The sequence below is a fragment of the Stylophora pistillata genome, chromosome 4 (assembly GCF_964205215.1).
Source record: "Stylophora pistillata chromosome 4, jaStyPist1.2, whole genome shotgun sequence".
NCBI classification, from domain to species: Eukaryota; Metazoa; Cnidaria; class Anthozoa; order Scleractinia; family Pocilloporidae; genus Stylophora; species Stylophora pistillata.
This window is the reverse complement of record NC_142522.1, coordinates 17,781,154-17,788,229: the sequence shown is the minus strand read 5'-3', so window position 1 is coordinate 17,788,229 and position 7,076 is coordinate 17,781,154. Positions and strand designations below refer to the sequence as shown.

The 7,076-nt window shown below is 42.7% G+C and overlaps 1 protein-coding gene and 1 long non-coding RNA gene across 4 annotated transcripts in view; both read left to right on the top strand.

The window, feature by feature from the left end:
- The window catches only part of LOC148732684 (uncharacterized), an 82,693-nt gene that overhangs the window by 27,159 nt on the left and 48,458 nt on the right, over positions 1 to 7,076 (top strand). The gene's annotated exons all lie outside the window — the stretch shown is intronic.
- LOC148732686 (uncharacterized) overlaps positions 1 to 7,076 on the top strand; it is a 47,979-nt gene that overhangs the window by 25,126 nt on the left and 15,777 nt on the right. The window lies entirely within an intron of this gene.

Sequence of the window (7,076 nt, the reverse complement as noted above, 5' to 3'; positions counted from 1 at the left end):
TAAACTGTGCATCTGGTGTGCTGAAGTGTTAAAGTAATGTCCAGATGTGCATCATGTAGACGGTTAAGGGTGCTTGGTCTCAAAATGGCAGGGACAAAAACCTGGTTGCCCTTCATGATGCGTCCATCAACAACAGTCAGTTCATCTCTGAAGCACCAGTATGGGTGTAAGTGTTGTGGTACATCTTGCAAGCTTTCTGCCCACCTAGTGATTATGAGGTTCATCAGGTCCTTCAGAGTGAAATCTGACTTTGCAGTGTTACAAGTTGGGTTGGTTCTATTTTCATAATCTGAGCAATGCTGACATCAAAGGTGTCAGGAAAGATCTGGTTAAGATCCTTAAGGTAGACTCTAGTTTTCCTTCCTAGTGGAAGATATTCCCTCCACTTGGAGCATAGCTTGTTGTAGTGAACCTCAGACTCATCAGTGATGTGTACTGCTGCTATATTATCTGGGTCAATGGAGATGCTCTGTTGTATACAGATGAGAGCAATCAACGCTTGCTTGAAGCTTTTACAGAATTCAAGTCCAAGAATAAAAGCACATTTACACTTTGTAATATAGAATGTCGTTTGTGCAGTGGTACTATTGCAAGTAACATTGACGTCCATAGTTGCATAGTTTTGTAGATTTGCACCAGACTCACCTTGAATGACTGCATTATTGACCTTGATATCATCTTTAGACAATCCGACTTGAGAAAGCATGGACATAGGCATGCAGGACACCATTGCACCAGTATCGACCTTGCCTGTAACGGTGGCATTTGCATGATGAGTGTTTTGGCGATTGAAAGTGACGGGGGCAAATACCTCACGTGGGCTTACTTGTTCAAGCATGTTAACAGAGATAGGGTTTAAGCCGAATTCATCTTTGTATTGTAAGAAATATACAACTTTTTTGAAAGACGTTTTGGCATGTGTATGCTATCTTCAGTCCATGAGTAACTGAGTGTGAACAATTATTATATATATAGTATACAAGTAGATGAATAAATTATTTACAATACGATGTAATACAAAAGCAGGTACTAATTACAATGTGACACCAAAATATAAAATGTGTAAATTAGAACACTAGAAAACTTTTATAATGCTGTAATTGTTTGTTAAGTTTAGGTTTGATCTTATTTATATAAAAACCTTCTTTGAGTTTTAAATCAGTCGAGTTGTTAGCAGAATCAAGAATACTAAAAAAATAAGGGGAGTATTTGTTCTTACAAGAAGGAGATGTGTTGAAATGCTTAAAGAGATGTGAGTTTTTATCGCTTTCCGTGTGCTCCTTTATCCTAGTAGTAAAGTGGCGAGTAGTTTCACCAATATAACGGGAATTACATCCCACACAAGAAAATTGGTGAACTACCATAGATTTAGGGCATCAAGAGTACGATCTTTAACACTAAACATGTTTTTAATTTAAAAGTGAAAACTAGTTGGATATTTAGGTTCGGTTTGCAAAAGCGCTTAGTGAGTTGTCGGAGTTTTAAGGTTTGCTGTTTTAACAGCAGTTAACAGGATTTTAAAACAATGTTTTGGCTAAAAGCCAAGATTTTTTCATTTGATTTGAAAGAAAACTTAAGTGAAACCATGAGGTCAGACTTGCAAAGCATCATGGGTAAGTTCCAAGGTGGCAAAGTGTCTCAAAGTTTTTTCGATTCTTAACCTTGTTTCCTCTTTAAGGTTCGCTGTTTTCTATTCACCTATATCATGGTAAATTGATGTGGCATGTATTGCATTGTGGTTGAGATCTTTGGGACCATGTCCCTTTTTCTGTAGGCATGCTTCCTCAAAATGTCTGCTTCTTGCAGAGGTTGCATGTGGCATCCTTTGCTGGACATTTATCATGTGAATGTGGGTTATGTTGACACCAAATACATGCTTCATTGCTTGGTCTTCTCTGCGGCTTCTTTGTGACTTTACTGTTTGGTCATGAGCATATGATGCATCAATGTGGGTGTCACTGATGTGGTATTGAACTTGACCATGGTCGTTTCAACAGCTTCAAATTTACGCATGATGGCGAGACAGTCTTTTAGTGTGAGATCTTTTACCTTGGACATCGGTTTCTTCTTACACTCTTTTTGAGTATGCATGGATGAGCTTATCAACCACTAGAAAAGTTGAATTGTCTGGGAATTGTGACTGTCGATGAGGTTCCATAATTCTGGAGAAATATGTTGTGGTGTTTTTGCCTGGTGTTTGTTTTGCATTGTAAAAGCTTCCTTTGTTCTCTAAAGAATGTTTCATAATAATAATAATAGTATAGGATTTCTATTGCCCTAGAGTTTGGAGTGCTTTACAATATGTACAATTAAAATGATTATAAATAACTAATTAAATTAACCAGGGAATGATACTAACATTAATATTAATAGTCCTACAAATTGAAAGGTCGACTAAAAAGATAGGTCTTAAGCTTTGACTTAAAGTGCTACTGAAACGTAATTTTCATATCCGAGATTTTTGCAATATAATAGTTTGAACATTATTTGCAAACGCTGTGTACTTTTTTTGGGCCAACGCATAGCGGAAAGTACATTTTTTACAATTCGAAGTTGACAGGCTGAGATCAAAATTGGCGGCCATCTTGGCACAGCCAAAACAGCCCTGTGACGTCACTGGTTGTGTACTTCTGTGAAAGAAGGGTAAAAGCATGGACTGTGGCTTGCATGTTGGGAAGCCGAAAAAGAGGATTTCGTGCAAAATGCCATCCTCGTTTTCTTCATCGGCGGCCATATCGGCATCTTGGCTATCTGTGAGAGGTTCGCCTGGATAGGGAGCAAAATTCCTGACTGATACCGACAACGAATCTCTACCAGTCTATTTAGTTAATCGGCAACTGACAAGAACCACAAGATTAGGATCGAAACCACGGTCTTGCCTGACCATCTACAGAAAATGTCAAAAGACATAACGGCAGATGGGCTACTAAACGCCCCAGACCAAAGCAATGACATTCAGAGAATGAAGAAAACATGGAAGCCTCATACGACACCGCCACTGAAGATGATCTACTCGGCAAGTCTGAGGATAACGAACAAATCCCTCTGTACAAAATGCCTAGCAGAACATGCCTAGAATCCCTACAGTATAGGGCGAGGGCCAAAATACTAGCAGACGACGATTTCAAAAATGAGATAAAGCAAATCCTTAACAACGCGGAGCAAGAAACAGTAAATGTCATGTATTCGGTTTCTTGATTTATTGTAAAAAGCACATGGAATACATAATGCGCACACGTGCGCATGCTTACGAGAACCAACCGCATACACTACAACACCTCCCCTGTAAGCCAGTCTCTTGTCCTCCTAAGTCCTTAAGAATTTAAAAGCTTCCAAAAGTTCAACGCAACATGCTAACAGTAGAAATCCAGTCTCAAACTCCCCCCCCCCCAAAAAAAGGGTAGTTCAGTGTTCACAGATCCATCCGAACTGGGGGTTGCCGCACTCTGGAAGGGTATCGTTTCACAGGAACATGTTCAATCTGGGTCGGTGAGCTGCTAGCGGACGATTCAGCCACTGGATTGCATTTGGGTGACGGGCAGTCTGTCTCCCTCGAGACAACTTCTGTCTGTTCAGGTAGTTCAGCTACTGGGTGATCAGTGGTCGTGGCTGGGAGTGGAAAAGGCAAGGGGTATGAAACTGGCGGGTGTCTGTCTGTAACAGGAACATTGGAATCTCGGAGTTGATCCGTGTGTCGACGCCAAACTAGGTTAGGCCCAATCTCCACTTCATAAGACAGGGGTCCCAATCGTGCACGTACAATACCGGGTACCCACTTTGACTTTCCACTGTAATTTCGTGCTATCACTCTCTGACCAATGGCAAAATGCCTTGTTACAGAACCACTCTTGGCAGCAGACTGGTCTATCTGACGGTTGTTTACCTGGATGAAGAGATCTGGTTTTAACAAGTCCAGTCGAGTGCGTAATCTTCTTCCAAAAAACAACTGGGACGGTGGCTGTCCGGTGGTTGAGTGGGGGGTGATTCTATAAGTTAGCAAAAATCTCGCCAACTTAATGTTCAAAGATGTCACTTCAGTTTCACTCTTCATGGCATTCTTGAAACTCTGGACAGCACGTTCTGCTAGGCCGTTGGTGGCGGGGTGATAAGGTGCTGAGGTGATGTGTTTGATGCCGTTTCTCTTAAGGAATTGCTGGAACTCTTCTGATGTGAACTGAGGCCCATTATCACTCACTAACTGGGCTGGTACGCCATATCTTGCAAACAACTTCTGAAGGGTTTCAATGGTTTTCGCTGAAGTTGTAGTGTTCATTTTCTCTATCTCTAGCCAACGTGAATGTGCATCCACTACCACTAAAAACATGCTGTTAAGGAAAGGACCTGCAAAATCGATATGAATTCGTTGCCAGGGCAACGAAGGCCATTCCCATGGGTGCACTGGCACTGTACTGGGCTCCCTCTGTACTAGTTGGCAACCTGGGCAGGACTTAGCAGACAGTTCAATTTCTTTATCGATTCCAGGCCACCAGGTGTAGCTTCGGGCCAGGGCCTTCATCTTCACGACTCCCATATGTCCCTGATGAAGTTCCTTGAGAACTTGAGGGCGTAGTTTTGGGGGTATTATTACTCTTATTCCGCACATCAAACAGCGTGATTGTAACGTGATCTCATCTTTGTGAACAAAATAGGGGTTGAGTACAGGGTCATGGTTGTTTGGCCATCCCTTCCTGGTCATTTCATGCACTTGGGCCAAGACAGGATCTCTTTGTGTCTCTCGTCTAACGTTGTCCACTGTGACTGGCAAAGGGTCAAACTGCATCAAATTAAATACACCCACTGGGTCAACCACTTCTTCATCTTTGGCTTCCGTTAACAGTGGTAGGCGGGAAAGACCATCTGCATTGCTGTGAACCTTAGTGTTCTTGTATTGAATGGAGTAGTCATAGCCTGCCAGGAACAGGGCATAACGTTGAAGACGTGCTGCGGTGACCACGGGGATGCTCTTCCGCGGATGAAAGATTGAAGTTAATGGCTGATGATCTGTGTATAGAGTGAAAGGACGGCCAAACAGGTACATGTGAAACTTCTTGACACCCCAGATTATCGACAAAGCTTCCTTGTCAATCTGCGCATACTTTTGCTCAGTTTTTGTCAGTGTCCTTGAAGCAAAAGGTATAGGTCGCTCGGTACCATCGTTAATTACGTGAGAAAGCACTGCTCCAATGCCTACGGGGGATGCGTCACAAGCAAGTCTAAGTGGCAGACAGGGATCATAATGTGTTAGAACTTGCTCTGAAGTGATCATTTCTTTCACCTTGTGGAATGCTGCCTCGCATTGCTCTGTCCACTTCCATTGGTGGTCCTTTCCCAAGAGTTGAGTCAAGGGGTGGACAGTTGTCGACAGGTTAGGTAAGAACCTATGGTAGTAGTTGATTAGCCCGAGAAATGATCTTACTTCAGCTACGTCGTTTGGGCGTGGTGCTTCCAAAACTGCTTCTACTTTTGCTGTAGACTTGTGAAGGCCATCCTTGTCAATATCATGTCCACAATAGGTTATCTTCTCCTTGAAAAACTCACATTTGGCTTTGTTAGCTCTCAAACCATGAAACTGTAGCCGTCGAAGGACTTCTTCTAAGTTAGCCAGGTGTTCTTCATCACTCTTTCCAGTGATAATCATGTCATCAAGTATACAGCTTGTGCCAGATGTCCCTTCCAGCACTTGATCAATGGTGCGTTGCCAGATAGCGGGTGCTGAAGTGATGCCGAACACTAGTCTATTGTACTGGAACAACCCCATGTGTGTGTTGATGGTGAGGTATTTTCTGGAATCTTCTTCCATCTCTAGTTGGTGGTAGGCCTGGCGAAGATCAATCTTTGAGAATTTCTGTTCACCAGCAAGCTTTGCAAAGATATCTTCGATGCGGGGTAAGGGATATTGTTCAGCCTGTAGTTCTGGGTTTACCGTGCCCTTGTAATCACCACAAAGCCTGACCGATCCATCTTTCTTGGGGACGGGTAAAATGGGTGTTGCCCACTCGCTCCACTCAACTTTCGTGAGAATTTCTTCATTCTGAAGTCTTCTTAGCTCTTCTTCAACTTTAGGCCTTAAGGCATAGGGCACAGCACGGGCTTTGCAGAAATGGGCTTGGCTATCTTCTTTAAGGGTTAGCTTTGCTTTAGCTGATTTGAACGTTCCAAGTTTGTCTTCAAAAACATCAGAGTATTTGTCTAGCATGGTTTGCAGCTGCTCCTTAGTAGTTGATAGGGTTTGTGAAGCTTTCAATGACTAAATAGCATACCAATCTAGGCGTACCTTGTGAAGCCAGTCCCTTCCCATCAACACAGGGCCCTTGTTCTTAACCACATACAGATCCAACAGCAATGGTTGTTGGTCTTTGTACTCAACATTTACCTTCAGCACTCCAGCTGGGAAAATGTTCTCTCCAGTATAGGTTTTCAACATTAATTTAGTTTCTTGCAAGGGCTTGTCGTGAAATTTCTCCCTGTACAAATTATGTGGAATAATCGACACAGCTGAGCCTGTGTCCAGTTCCATTTTCAGTGGTTTACCTTCCACTTTCAGATCGATCCAGATTACAGGACTGCTCGGTTTGCTTACATTGTGTATCTGTATGCTTCCTAATACATCTTCAAATTCATCGCTCTCACTGTACTCAATAGAATGGACTTGAGTGTTAAGCGGTGGTTTCGGTGGTTGTTTTGGCTTACCTTGTTGTTTCGAGCGACAAGCTCTTGAAATATGGCCCACCTTCCCACAATGATAACATGTTTGGTCCTTGAATCTGCAATTGTGCGTTGCGTGCGAGTCTCCCCCACATCGATAGCAAACTTTAGTGGTGGGGTTCGGCGATGGCGCTTGTGTGTGATTATCTGAGATCTTGTCAACGCGAGGTTCTGATTGAAGCTCACTTTGTAATTCCGCAGCATCGCGAATAGCCGTTTCCATTGCTATCGCTATTTCCAAAGCCTTGGAATATTTGAGTTTGGCTTCTGAAAGCAACCGTTTTTGTATCTGCACATTTCTAAGGCCACAAACCAGTTTATCTCGTAAAGCTTCGTTAAGGTTGGCCCCAAAGTTGCAGTGGGTTGCTAAT